The sequence below is a fragment of the Aotus nancymaae genome, unplaced genomic scaffold (assembly GCF_030222135.1).
Source record: "Aotus nancymaae isolate 86718 unplaced genomic scaffold, 86718_ANA_hifiasm-v0.15.2.pri h1tg000059l, whole genome shotgun sequence".
NCBI classification, from domain to species: Eukaryota; Metazoa; Chordata; class Mammalia; order Primates; family Aotidae; genus Aotus; species Aotus nancymaae.
Window position 1 is genome coordinate 30,608,639 of NW_026988473.1, and position 14,508 is coordinate 30,623,146.

The 14,508-nt window shown below is 41.9% G+C and overlaps 1 protein-coding gene and 1 long non-coding RNA gene across 5 annotated transcripts in view; one reads left to right on the plus strand and one right to left on the minus strand.

Annotated features, from left to right (window-relative positions):
- Positions 1 to 11,825, minus strand: part of LOC135270105 (uncharacterized) — a 49,461-nt gene extending 37,636 nt beyond the window's left edge. The window contains exons 1-2 of the long non-coding RNA XR_010338339.1: positions 11,742 to 11,825; positions 3,454 to 3,574 (exon numbers count right to left, since the gene is read on the minus strand). This is a non-coding gene — a long non-coding RNA (uncharacterized LOC135270105). The remainder of the gene's footprint in view (positions 1 to 3,453; positions 3,575 to 11,741) is intronic.
- Positions 9,652 to 14,508, plus strand: part of MPPED2 (metallophosphoesterase domain containing 2) — a 176,594-nt gene continuing 171,737 nt past the window's right edge. For 2 of the 4 annotated variants that reach the window (XM_064365070.1, XM_012452261.2), the window contains exon 1: positions 9,652 to 9,964. The gene's annotated coding sequence lies outside the window, so the exon portion shown is untranslated. Of the gene's footprint in view, positions 9,965 to 11,493; positions 11,556 to 11,774; positions 11,850 to 14,508 lie in introns of those variants that run through there. The other 2 variants (XM_012452259.2, XM_012452260.2) reach the window with 2 other exon arrangements.

Here is a 14,508-nt window from a genome sequence, read left to right on the forward strand (position 1 = left end):
TTTTCTTGTTTTATTAGCAACTTGTTGCTGGGTTCTGATGTGTTAATTCTTAGCTACCGTAAGGTTGTTTTAAATGTTATGTTTATTATGACATTACTTTAAAAAAATGTTACATTTTTGCCTCTGTTTAAGCACAGGGCTGGTGAACTAAATAACATACATAACTCTCAATCTATCATCTGCATTCCCTTTGCATTAGGTGTAACACTGGCACAAAAATCGGAGCCAGAGCCCCAGCTCCAATTTTTCCAGCTGTCTCTGTGGCCCTGTGATCTTTTGGTACAAATTTTCTAGCCTATTTGAAAAGGCAGGCTTCTACCCCCTTCTTTGATTGTGCTTGGGCATTTTGCCAGCCTGCAACATGGATTAATATGAACAGAATCACAGACTTTTCTGAACATAAGTCATTTACGTGTGTTTAGTAGCGTATACCCGGCAAGAGAAAGGCAGGTCGCCGTTGCCTTTGTATAGAGTCTGGGTAGGTTTTGATTTCACTCAGAGTCAAGAACAAAGCAACCTCTGACTTTTCCTCAAACTCAGCCCGTATGGAATGACTTTTAATGACTTCACGAACTGCTAGCCTTCAGATGACTGGAGCGTTTTTTACTTCTTAAGTTTTTCCTTCTATGACGTTTTATGATTATACCTTATGGTGCAGTTCTATTTTTGTTCTCATGTGTTTCTGAGTACTTAAAGTCTAGAGGGAAAATTTTTTAAAATCATTTGGCTCCCATCAAATGTGCTTTTCAGTTTGGGGATAACGTGGAGAGAAGCTTTAAGTACTGTGCCAATACCAAACATGGCATTCCCTATTGAATGAGCCAATTCCATCCTGTGTCTGAATAATTTAGAGAAGACGTGATGTCATTGTCTCCTTAGAGATAAATGGAAAGGAGTCTGGGTGTAGAATTTTGGAGTGGTCTTTATAATAATAGTAATTAAAAAGCATGACCTCATATATTTAAACTATTTGCACACACCATGTGCTTTTCTCATTTTTACTTAATATTACTCATAAAGTACTAGTATTCCTGTTTCATTATTTTTGAAGCACTGTTTGATGACACTGGTTTAACAGTTTCTCACAGTTCACTGCTTCAGTTTTCATCGAATTATATTTCTAGTTACACTAGACACTTTCATCATCAATTTCCATATGCCTCAAAGACATGCAAGGACCAGTTTGCCAACAAGTGAATTCAGATACCAGATAATAGCTGCTCTCGAATACATTTTTCTCTTACTATAGCCTTTTCTAAAATGAAATTTTATAACCCACCAGGTCAACCCCTTAACACCCAAATACACCATTATTTGTTTAACTAGTTTAGCCTGGGTCTATGGTGAAGTTTGAGGATTATGGCAAACTATTCAGTTTTGATGTGCAAATGTTATGATAACATAAACAATGGCTGTATATACTTCCATACAGTTCACATCCCAGCTGATGGAAAAGCAGCAGCCATGCAATTTGCCAAAGAACTGACAAGTTCAAAAGAATTCTAAAATCCCTTCTCTCTTACAATTCTACACTTTCCCATGTTCTTTCTGTTACATCTTGAAGTTCCTGTTGTCAGATAAATGCCACAGATTAGGGCCCATAGTACACTCCAGATAATTCTGAAGCATGCAAGTGTTATATCAATAATTGTTGATCAAGTTTAAATATTGGTCACCATTTTTCAATGAACTTTCAACTTTTTTTGCTTATGAATTTACACAGCATAAATAAAAACTGTCTATAGCTAGCAAAGCATATTATCTTCAATTTGTTTTCTAGAACATTGTCCATGCCTTAAAGAGAAGGAACTAATATAATCAGTGCTAAACTCACAGGAAACTAAATGAAAAGCTTTTGGTCTTTCAAACATGAACTCAATCAATCTCCAAAATATGAATATCAGAAGGGTTTTCTTAATATGCTTTAGAACTACTGAATCTCTTACAGTAATCCCTATGATTATAAAATGCATGCAATATCCTGAAATACAATATGGACTGTTGAGTTATTCTGAACTTATAACATACATAGCACTTTTAAAATGAAAGTTAGATTCTAAGGAATCATAAAAAGATGTGTAATGACATGGACAGATGTTCAGTGTTTTATTCAGCTGAAAGAACAGGCTATCTAGGTGATGGGATATAACAAAGAAAGAGGGGTAACTTTTACTTCATAATTACTTCTGTATTTAATTTATTTACAATGTGTATTAATTTTTTTTTATTGCATTTTAGGTTTTGGGGTACATGTGAAAAACATGCAAGGTAGTTGCATAGGTGCATACATGGCAGTGTGATTTGCTGCCTTCCTCCCCTTCACCCATATCTGGCATTTCTCCCCATGCTATCCCTCCCCAACTCCCCACCCCCCCGCTGTCCCCCCCACTCCCCCACAACAGACCCCCGTGTATAGTGCTCCCCTCCCTGTGTCCATGTGTTCTCCTTGTTCAACACCCGCCTATGAGTGAGAACATGTGGTGTTTGATTTTGTGTTCTTGTGTCAGTTTGCTGAGAATGATGGTTTCCAGGTTCATCCATGTCCCTACAAAGGACGCGAACTCCTCGTTTTTAATGGCTGCATAATATTCCATGGTGTATATGTGCCACATTTTTCCTGTGTATTAAAATTTTTAAAGTGGATCATAACACTATATAATAATGTTTGATATATATCAGGCATTATTCTAAGTAGTTTAAAAATATTAACTCAATTCTTGTAACAACTCCATGAATAGACAATTTTAATATTTCTGTTTTACAAATGAGGAAACCAAGACATAGAAAGCTTAAGTTACTTATCCAAGGTCACACAGGTACTACGAGGCAGAGATGGAATTCAAATCCTTCTCCACTCTTGGCATTCCATTACTGTTCCATTTTTATGAAATATATATGACTGAAAAACTATATTACAAAATGTTAACAGTAGATATTTCTGAGTGATAAAATTAGGGTTAATTTTTAATTTTTTTTTTTGCTTGTCTGTATTTTCCAGTTTTTCACAAAACAATCAATAGAATGCTTTTGAAAGGAAAAAAATCTTTTTAAAGTTATTTTTGTACTAAAGCATGAAATAGGGATTTGGATGTAGCACTGTGATTTTTTTTTTTTAACTGCCCTCCAGTAAACCTTCCTTTCATATTATGCATCTAGTAAAACATGTGCCCTAGATCTTAGCTATTGAACTGTTCTCTTGTGTGCAGATTTTACTTTGTTTACAGTTGGTCACTCTGGGGAATAAGGAGAGCAGAAGCAGAAATTTTAGAACTTTCAAAATGCAGAAATGCCAAGAAAAGAATAAAGTTAGAAAATATAGTTGTCATGTATTAGTCTTAAAATTTCTGAATATATTTCTATTCCATCTTTTCTTGGCAATCTGAGTTGCTGAGCAGGGTCATAGTAATTTAGCTTGTATCTATAAGGAAAGAGCTACTGGAGTATCTTCCTTACAACAGACTTTTCGAGGCTGATGGGGTCCACATGGAACAATCCCTGTACCAAGAGAATAATATTCTTATTTGTAGTTGACTTCTGTGTGTTCCCTCGAAAGCATATATGTTTCTTTGAAGATCTCAATAAAAAGTGACCATTTATTAAGGATCTTTTAGAATAGTGCATGGAATATTAAATATCTGTGAACTAGTTCTGATGAAGACAGATAAGGAATTGATGTAGCATTCAAAAACTTTAAGGAAAAACACAAATACATTTGCCTCTTGCATTTACATCTCACATGAAATAAGAACAAGCTTGTTTGTGGGCCAGAAATAGGTATGGGGCATTGAAAGGAGGATAAAGTTAGTTTTAGGATCTGTAAGTTTGAACAAAGTTAGATTAGTGACATTTTATACTAGTGTTGTATTTAAAGCTGCAGTCTTCGTGAAACACAGAATGCCGAGAGGTATGTATAGGATAGAATGAAGATGGCTTAGAGACATAGGGAGGCTGGAGTGTGTGTGGAATTAGATGCTTAAGAAAGTCATTAGGTGAGTATGGCTCTCAACCTCTCTGGCTGGGTACCACAGTGCTGTTAACCAGTAGTTCCAGATTCCAGGAATCTTTGTTTTTCTTAGGTAAAATGTATTCAAATCTCTTCTCTTCATTTCTCTCTAGGTCTCATCTTCTACTCCAAAGCTGTCCTGGCTAAGGCTATCATCAGCTCTAACCCAGTGATAGCAATAGCTCCCAAATGGCCTCCCTGTGTTCACTCTAGTTCCCTAAAATCCGTTTTACACAATGGGGTAAGAGTGATCTTTTCAAAACACTAATCTAATCACGTTACCCTTTCCAGTTAAAATTTTTAAACAGCTTTCTGTTGTCCTCAGGATAATATCAAACATCTTAAACAGGGCCTTACTGTGAGCTTCAAATATCTTTAGCATGGTCTTGTAGTTTTGGCCTCTACCTACATATCCAGATGAATCCCGGACACTGTTGCATCACGCAAATCTTCACTGGCCACACTGGCTTCTCTTTTTCTTGTGACCTCCTTATATTTATTTCCTCCACCAGGCAGAACTTTATTCAACCCCAGAGGAGAAAAGGTTTTCCTGTTTTGTTTTCTTTGCACAGGCCTCTCCTTTACACAGTCATAATTTGCATTCATTTACGGTGATGCTTTAAGTCAATGTCTCCCCATTCCCCTGAGATTGTATACTTCATAATGTGGAAAGAACTCTGCTTTTTTATATCATTAGACCATCAGCATGGTTTAAGAACTATGCCCCACACAGAGCAGAGCTTAAAAATACTTGCTGAATACTGTAATCAAGTCATTACAGTAATAATATAGTGAGAAAAAGGTTTTATATTCTGCTGGTCTCTCATACACAAATTATATCCATTCATTCATTTATTTTTGCTGAGAAGGAAAGTTATATTATACATTGGTTTCTCGAAATACAGATATCTTATACTAGATTGCCAAATTGAATTATTAAACTTCGAAATGCTCATATACCTTTTCTTTACCAGGTTTTTACGGGGTTTCTATACTGCTCATCTTTCAAGAGAGACTATTTTGAGTTTACTTCAGTGAGAAAGCTCTTTTTCACCTTGACAAGGCTGTCCCAAGTACCACTAGATGCTACCACTTTTCCATAATTGGGACCATGACCTGGGGAAAGACTCAGCAAGCATTAATTGATTAAAAGTGAGAAAAGAACTTTTATTTAAGGAATGCGGGTCCTTTTAAATTGTCAGGCCCAGAGAGACATTAAAATGAGACAGTAAGTCCAATCTAACCTGCACCTTTCGCGCTACATTTTCATCTCTTGAAATAGCTTGTTATTGTCCCTAGTAGCTATAAATTAACCTAATAATGCTGCACTGGAAACTATAACTCACACCCTATAGCTTAACAATGTCCAGCCAACCACCAGTCAATGTTTTTCTGTAAACCAATGAGAATTCTTTACGGAGAACTTTGTGTCAGCGTACTCCCTGTCTCCCATTTTTGCTTTTAAAAATGTGCTTGTAACAAAGGCCAAAGGAAGCTCATATCCAATGTTACTTGGGTGTGAATCTTCCAGGCAGTTGTCCTCACACTTTGGCTCAAGTAAACTCTTTAAATTATATTTTGTGCCTTAGTCTATTCCTTCCAGGTCAACACAGTGATTATGGATGTCTGTTAGGATGGTTACTAACACTAAGAATACATGAATCCAGGCTCAGTATCAGCTTCAGACTTTTAAAATTAATTATTGTATAAATAATATTCATCTGATTTCTTGATACATGCTAGATATTGGCTAGTAAGCATGTTAAGAATTCGTGAGCATTTTGCTTAATTTTAAGATTCTTTCCCAATGCTTGCTACTTAAGCTGCAGGCAAAGCTGAATTAAATTTAGCTCTTCTAAGATGATAATAAGCATAACATTTATCTTATGAAATAAAATTTCATCAGTTTTAGTGCTTCCTGATTCTTTTTTTTTTAAACCCATAAACATTTTTACTGGTTAACCAAAGAAAAATTTAAACATAAAGTACTACACTTTAAAAAACAACAACAACATTATTCATATATTTATTTTGAGGATTTCAAAAAGGATCAATCAAAGAATTAGATTAATCATATAACTTTCTTTTGAGAATGTCTTGGTACATCTCCGTAAATTTTAAGGAACAAGTTTTACTCACAATTATTTTTATTGTGGCATCCTGCTGTATTTAAAAAGAGGGCTGCCTTTAAGTGGACAGGATACATAACAATCTTGTGTCTCTATAAGAAAATTAATATTTGAAACAGTCTTGGGATTATTTCATGTTTCTAAAGCCATTAGCAAGACCTTTAAAATGTACTATTTTAACTCCTTGGGAAGTCCTTCGCTCTTATCCTATAACACTGCCTCATGACATCACTTCCTTTCCTGTAGATCTGGTGTGGATTTTCCTTCATTGTGTATTTGCCTCATTCACGGATGTGTTTTCTTCTTTACTTTCTGTTTATTGACCTATACAGTCATTTAACAACTATTCCCAACATAAAGATAAAGGACCCAAAGAAATACAGGACATTGTTACTCAACTTGGAGGGGTTACAATGAAAGCATTTGAATGCAACAAGTCAAAAAAATGTAAGAACTATGAGAATTCAGAAAACAAATAGTTTGTGGGTTCAGTTTTATTTTCTAATTGCATCAGAGTGGTAGTTCTATTAAGAGCCTCTGATTTCTGATAATATACATCTTAGCTTTTGCTGGAAAATGATAAAAATGATTATGACTTGAAGAAAATAAGAAGTAAAATAGTTAATGTTTGTTCCTACAGTTAAACTGGTATATATCATTTCAATGAAATTATTCAACAAATTCAGTAATTTCGATGAATTGTTTTTCAGAAGAAGAATCACAGTATTGAACCAAGTTTTAAGCTGTACACATCTCTGAAGTACACAAAAACCTGTTCTCATAGGGAAGATGAAAGCCAACTCCAAATAAAGTATTGAGCTTTCAAGGGAAGCATCATTTTCTTTCCAAGCTTCCACCCAAAGTTCTCCCACACTCCTCTTTCTCATTTTCTTTCTTAAATGCATTCTGGAAAGATAATTTAAAAGGTATTGCAGTGGGCTATCAGGAAGCGTATTTACCAGGTCTTTCTATGAAATCATTGGGGAAAGGGTCCAGCTTTGAATTTCACTAAAATAAAAAAATTTGTAATATTTCCTTGACTCCAATCATAAACTTAGCATTTGATTTTCACCCTTCTTTTCTTTTTCTTTATACACAATACAAGCTAAATTTAACAACAACAACAAAAATGGAACTTATAGACTCATTTGTCTTTAAAAAAGCTGCAGCTTATAGGATTTAAAATGTGATATAATGAGGTGACATTTCAAAGCTTATATGGGAGGTGGGATAGACATGGTTCACATCCAATCATTTTAAATTAGGTTTTTAGTGTAGGTAGCTGTATTTGTGGACAATATGATTTAACAAAATGCAATATGTTCAAATCCACATAAAGAGAATTATTTGAAAGGTGTCTTTTTGCTCCTGGTTTATTATTTAAATTCATTTTCATATCTCCAGCTTGTTAGTAGCCTAATGAAAATAAAAATTCATAATCCAAATATACCTTGGTCACTATCGGATAATTGATCCATCAGCAGGTTGACTTCTTCCAGCACTACAAATTACAATTTTAAGCCTTTTTACCTCAATTTTCCCCACTCAGTAAAATGGTATACAAATTTTCATCAACTTTGTAAAGGATCACCCACTTGATTTTTTATGGCATTAAGTATTCTGTAAAATGTGCCACTCAAGTAGAAAACCTGATTATTTACTGTCTAGGCGCACATATTTAGATTCAGAATCATGTTCAAACTAGTTTGTCTGCTTTGTTTGACTGCTAGTTTTTTTTTTTTTAAGGAAGAAATCACAGAAATTACTTGGCTGGTGATGCTTTTTTTTTTTTTTAACTGATTTAATCAGCCCAAATCAGTCTAAAAATTCAAACCATTTAGATATGAGGAATGTACTACTTAGTCACAGAGTAAGAGAAACAAAACCAAGCATTTCTTCAAAAACGTGATTCTAGTCAGTGTGTGCTGATGGGTTAGAAGACAAAAGAAAACAAAATTTAAAGGTGTTCCTACGCCCCATCTTTGGCATCCTTTAATGTCAATGTCACTTGTTCTGATTTGTGCTGGGCAAGGAAAGACACTGTCCTTTCCACTCCAGCACATTTGACAAGGACCGACACTCTGGGCATGCTGTAAAATAAAATAAATACGTTAGTAAGACCATTTCCCCTTTCATTTCAGCCTAGGCATAAGAGATGGGTTACTTAAAATTCAAGTGCCAGGAAAGCCCATTGTAAAAGGGAAATATTTTCAAGTGAATTCCTTTTGATCTTTTTTTTATAGGGGCTCCTACAAGCCTCTCTCCCTTCCTCCCCAGACCCTGGAAACCAATTAGTCTCAGCACAGAGGCCATAGACCAGGTTGCAATGGCTCCTTTTTATTTTTAGGTGATATAATTTCAGCCAGGATGTCTAGTCAGTTGTCACATAGTAGACTTAGCATACCTCTCTCTCACACACATATACATTGGATTTCCCTTCGGAGAATGTACAGATCTTTCAGTCTGACTCCTAGAAAGGAATTAGATCTGGTTGCTGTCCCAATCTTTCAGCAATGACAATGACACAACATCACAGGGCCACCTCATCTTTCACAGACAATCCTGCCAACCAAGTTTTCTAAAAGCCTTCTCTCCCTTGTCTTCTGTCTTCCAGCATTTCAGCGGCATTTCCTTTCCTTGTGCTGTTTGCATACAATTCTGAAAACCTTTTCTTCCATTTTTCAAAGTAGCAGACAAAACTGGACTAACTTTAATTTTTTAAAATGCTCTTGAAGTACTTATCTTTTGAGGAAAATTTTATCCAAAAGACGGAAATGGAAACAATTAGAGTCTTTGCCTCTCCTCACCTTTCTGTCCTGAACCTGCCTTAATTCACGGAGGTGAAAAAACTGATCAGCTGGGTTGGCCTTTTCTTTCTCAGCAACAACATTGCAGAGAGAAAGAGGTGAGTGTGTGTGTGTGTGTGTGTGTGTGCGCGCGTGTGTGTGTCTGGCGTGTTGAAAGGCTTGGGGTAAAAGGAGCACAGCTCTCCCTAAGGAAAGCCTCAGCAGATGGGAGGGAACCTAGGGTCGCCTTCCTAGGTCTGAGTGAAGTGTCCCAGCCGCTCCCCTTACCCCTGCGGTGAGCCCTTCGTCCTGGAACCGTGCCAGGACTCCTGACAGAGCCTGGCAGGTCGGTGGGTGGGGGGACCTGGGTGTTCTCTTTGCAGAAGAGCACCATTTGAGGGAAATCTCCCTTATTTTCCTGGGGCACCTTAGCCCCTCTACCTTCCCCTATCATTTTTTACGCAGATCACACTCATGATGATGAACTTGCAGCTCAGCTTCCTGCCGCCTGCTTGACCCAGGAGCACCAGCAGGCTGCCGGGCCTCGCCCTCGGCTCCCTCCTCCTCTCGAAACCCTGGGGCTTCGGGGCACCGGTGGGGGTCCGAGTGGGCAGGGACTGCGGGAGGGGCGTGCAGGGGCGCGGGGTCCCGCCGGGGAGCGCGCACGGAGCGGCGCCTCGGCCGCCCTGCTTCCTGGAGCTGTGCTCCTTTGACCCCAGTGGCAGTCCCTGTCACTGCACCGCTCGCGCTCCCTCCGGCTCGCCGCGCCCTCGCTCCCTCTGCTCGCCCCCTCGCTCGCTCTCTCCCCAGATCGAGGCTGCTCCGGTCCTTTCTCCCCCCGCCTCCCTCTAGTGCCGCGCCCCCTGGCCCCCAGCCCCAGCCAGCGGCGGGACCTCCGGGGTCGAAGGTTCTGGCCCGCCCGCGCCCCTCGCCGCCCCCGCGCGCCCCCCAGCGCTCCTCCTGCCGGCTCGGGCCGCTCGGCGATGGATTGCCTGCTCGCCGGGCGCTGAAGGCATCCCCGGGACCCGGAGCGCAGCCCGGGAAAGGTAATCCGCCCCGGGAAGGGAGGCGGAGGGCGGGGGAGGGGGAGGAGGCGGCCGGGAGCCCGATGCCGAGCGCGAGGGGAAGGGAAAAAAATGCACACACAAAGCGGAGCCCGGGTGAGAGGTGCCTTGTCAGAGGCGCGTGCGAGGGGCTCGGAGGCTGCGGACCCGAGCTGCCCCGGTGCCCCTGACGTCCGCACGAGCGGGCGCCTCCCGGGCGATTCGGCGCCCGGGGTGGGCTGATTTTCAACCCCTGAGCAAAAGCAAATTCTTTTTTAGGAGCTGTCTTCCCTCCCACTCTCCATCCTGCGCCCCTTCTCTTCTCCCCAACCCGTGCCAGCCACCGGCCCCCGACCTCTGGGGGTCCCCACCTCTTCGCCCCCTCCTCCGCCGGGATTTCTTAGGAGGAGAGGAGGGGGTATTGGCGAGAAGCTGCGGCGAAAGCCAGGCGGCGGGGTTGGGGGTGGGGACGAGGGCTCCGCGAGCTGTTTACTAGAAAGTCCCGGGGTGCTGTGTTCGAGCCGCCCCGGCCTAGGCCCGGGTGCATTGTGTTGGCCCGATCCCCGGGCTCCCGCGGCGGCCAGAGGCCAGGTGCAGTGACGGGGGGAAGGCGCCGCGCAGCTTTGTGCTCGGGCTGCGCCCCGCTGCCGCCCCCGGGGCCGCCCGCGCGCGCCGCTCTCGCTCGGGGCTCTTTCTCACCCGGTCCCCGCGCCCCAACCTCACTCTCCGCCGCTGCCTGGGTCTCCGCGCTCTCAGCCTGCGGGGCGACCCGGCGACCCGAGCCGGGGTCGGGGCTGGGCGAGGAAAAGTAACCGTTGCCGCTCGATTTCTTCTCTTTACAGAAGCAGGAGTTACTTTGCTATTTACATTTAACAAGGTTATCTTTGTAAAGCCTTTGAATTCCTGGGTTTTGCGGCCTAGGAGGCGAAGGGGGCATTTTTCTAGAGGCTCGGGAGCGGGTTGGAATCCATCAGCAAGAAAATAAATTAAGGATGCCCCAGTGGAGTTGATTTATAGTACATCACCACCCCCCCAACACACATACCCCAAATTAAGTGCAAATGCGGGTCATGAAAAATGTGTAATTGATTTGATATGCTGCAAACAAACACAAACAGGTCGGGGAGGAAAAAAACAAGCAAAAGTTTAAGTGAAAAAAGATTTCAAAAGAAGGGGAGATCCCGTGGCCTCCACACCCCCTTCCAACGCTCGCTGGCTCCCTCCCTTCCTTTCTCCGCCGCTCCGGGGAAGGAGCCTGGCAGCGCCCTGGCGTAGAGCTGGGAGGCGGCGGCGGCCCGGGCTCGGGCTTCACGCTGTGGGTTCGGGGATGCCAACGCGCCCGGGAGGCTGACGTCGGGGACGTGGGGCTGTGATGCCCAACCGAGGATGGCGTGGTGTCAGAGCCACTGGCCGCCGGTGGTCGTCAATCAATCCAGAGCTAGGGAGGAGGGAGAGGAAAAAGACGGGCGTCCAGCGGAGCCTGGGGCCGCGAGCGCTAGCGCCGGCAGGGCCGGCAGGAGCGGCGGCTGCGGAGGGGACGGAGGTGGCGACGGGGGACTGAGCAAGTAAGGCTATGGTGCTCCAGGAAGGAAGGGTGAGTTGTAGCAGGGAAGAGCCGGCCGTGAGCCTGGAAGGGCAGGACGAGTGTGTGTGTGTGTGTGTGTGTGTGTGTGTGGTGTGTAGTTGATGAAGCACCCCCCACCCCGCAACTGCCCACCCTAGATTTAAAACAAACAAACCAATCCAAAGTAGAGAATTACGCGCCCCCCCACCGCCCCACCTTATATAGACTCCACGAGTTACCAGAGGCTCGGGAGAAAAGTCTTGCCCTCCCTCTCCGAAAGAATGTGTCAGCCGGGTGTCCGCAGTGCTGGAGACAAGTTCAGGTGTAAGTGCGATGGGAGGGAGGGTGCTTGGTGGACAGAGCACATGGAACTTTATGTCAGCATCCCCCCAAAAAACCCTGGTGGAGAAGCCCTCCGGGAAGGCGTGTGGGCATCGCTCCCAGATACAGGGATGAGTCACTGGAAGTGGGCATAAAAGAGTAGGGGCGTGAGTTAAGAACGCACTGGATCAGCGCGGCAGAGGGAGGAGAGAGCGAAATTTGGCGGATTTGGAGCAGGCAATTTCCAAAGTCCCGCCAGTCTCGGTCGGAAGATCTTGGGGCAAGTGATTAAAATGAGCATCCTTGTTGAAACGAGGAAACCGCGGGCTCTTTTCTCATAGGCTGTGCTGGGCAGTGCACGGATAGAGAGGTCATGAGTTGTTGCTTTGAAAGTTTGGTAAATTGGACTTCTGGTGTCTAGGAGGTGGAGACAGTTATTTAATTCCTCAGCTTTTAATCCCTTCATTGCCAGCCGACTTTAAAAGGTTTTCCAACTAGATTCCTGGAAAAGAATATTGCTAGTTGTACAGCTTAAAGGACAGAGGTGATTGCTGTCTAGGAAATGCAAAATGTACTCACATGATTTTTTTTTTAAGAGAAAAATCAAACTAGTACCAGCATGACTGTTTGGCAGTGTCAGTCCCTTTTGGATTTTCTTTAGGCTTCTTGGTATTTCGTAGTGGGTTCTTTGTTTTGTGGAGCAAGTATGTTGAAGTATAAAATGAAAATTTGTGAAAAGAGTAGTGCTCTCTTTAAATATTTTGTGTAAAATGTTAAAGTAAGTGTGAACAGGGTGAGATGCACCAAAATCTGATCATTTGGAAAGTTTTACTGCCTAAATATACAGCTTCTTGATAGTTTTAGGCAGTGTATCTTTCTGTCTTGTTTCACACTCTCTCCAAATTTTTTAGGTTTTAGGAGGTGGTTTTCTCCATTGTCCCTTGTCCCTGAGAGTTCACACACACACAAAAAAAAGTCTTTTCCAAGTGTTTGTGTTTAAAATTCTTAGGATATGTTCATTTTAAGATATGGGTGGGAGTGAACATAGCATTTAAAAAAATAAGTCTTTTCTTGACTTGTCTGTAAAGGTGCTGGGAAAGTTTTGAAGTTCTCTGCCTCAGTCTGACATTTTCTTCAAAGGACTCCAGATTAAAGAAGATAGACGCTGCAGGTGCACTATTTCGATAAAACATTTGAAAGGGAACATGGCAAAGATGAATTCAAATGAGGTGCCAGCCACCCATTTAGCCTTTCAGAGTTACAGGGGCCTGTGCTTGCTGATGAAAAGATGTTCTATTTGTCTTACCGAGGCAAAGGTGCAAAGAGGTATAGATGTTCACTGATAGAGAAGGATGACTTTAGGATCAAGCAGATCATCTAGGAGTGCAAATTGATCAGCTGCTAAGTTCTGTCGCTTCTTAGCTTCAAATAGAAGAACTTGGGTGGGTATCATGCTAACTGCTACAAGTCATTGCATAGATGTTTAAATATTAGGTATGTATATTTTATTTCTAGGCCACATTTGCTTAGTTTAATTAGAGTGTTTGCTCCAGACATACTTAAAGTGTTTCTAGCACTGGGTGCAGAGATGGTTACTCAGAGGTCACAGTGGTCTAGACATGAATTTTATTTCCTTTGCTTCTTAATGTTCAGTATTTCACACAATAGACATTGATGGAAGAAGGAACATAAGAATTGTCAAGTAATTTTTACACCACTCTCTAATTTATGCAAACACTAAGTTCTCACAGTCTGAAAATGTGTATTTTTCCCCCTCTGTGCTTTGATGGCTAACATTCTTTTTAATGACAGTCATTTCTATAACAGGAAGATGTTTTCATTTGTATTTACTTTTCAGCGCCACGCAATTATACAGTTTTGCGCTTCAGTAGTGTCTCGGTACTTTGTGTCTCAAAAGAGAATTACAGTACTTAGAACAGGACTGCAATTTGAAGCAGGTGTTGTGTTTTACTGTTATGCAAAATAACAGTAAAATATAATTGTGGGGGAAATTAAGGAAACAGCTGCAAACTTGGTATGAAAACTGCTACATTATGATTTGTAAGCAGTTCTTATAGATATCTTACATCAGAGGAGCAGGGAAAGATTTTAATTTAGTTAATCCTGCCAGCCTGGTTGTCTATCATCTGGCGCTTAAAAGACTCATACCTCCCATGAAGTCAGGAAAAAGAAGGAGAACCCAAAGTGACACTTTGTTCAAAATGCCAGAGCACGGGGATTCATCTCTTGGCAGCGCACTTGTACATTAGGAAGGCAGGCAAGGTGGGTGTGATTTAGCTTGCTTTGCGAATAGGAAGAAGGCAGTGATTTGAGTAGAACACTCTGGAATTTCTTAGCCCAGCTAGCATATGGAGGACTACACAAGCCCCAGGTTGTAAAATAATAAAATAAATGGCCTATGGCAGGCCATCTGCCTTTTGCTCGATATTTAAGGTGTTTCATGCCAAATTTAAATCTAATCTTATTATTCTAAATATTTTTATTTGAAATAGCAGCTAAGATTCTCAGAGCTTAATGGTGCACATGGCAAACCTCTTCTGATTTGGAGCACTTAAAGTAAGAGCATGGGTTACCTAAGGGTTATTCAAGGAGTGTACTACGGCTTCTTGTCTACTGCACTGATCAATTTCAACAACTTGGA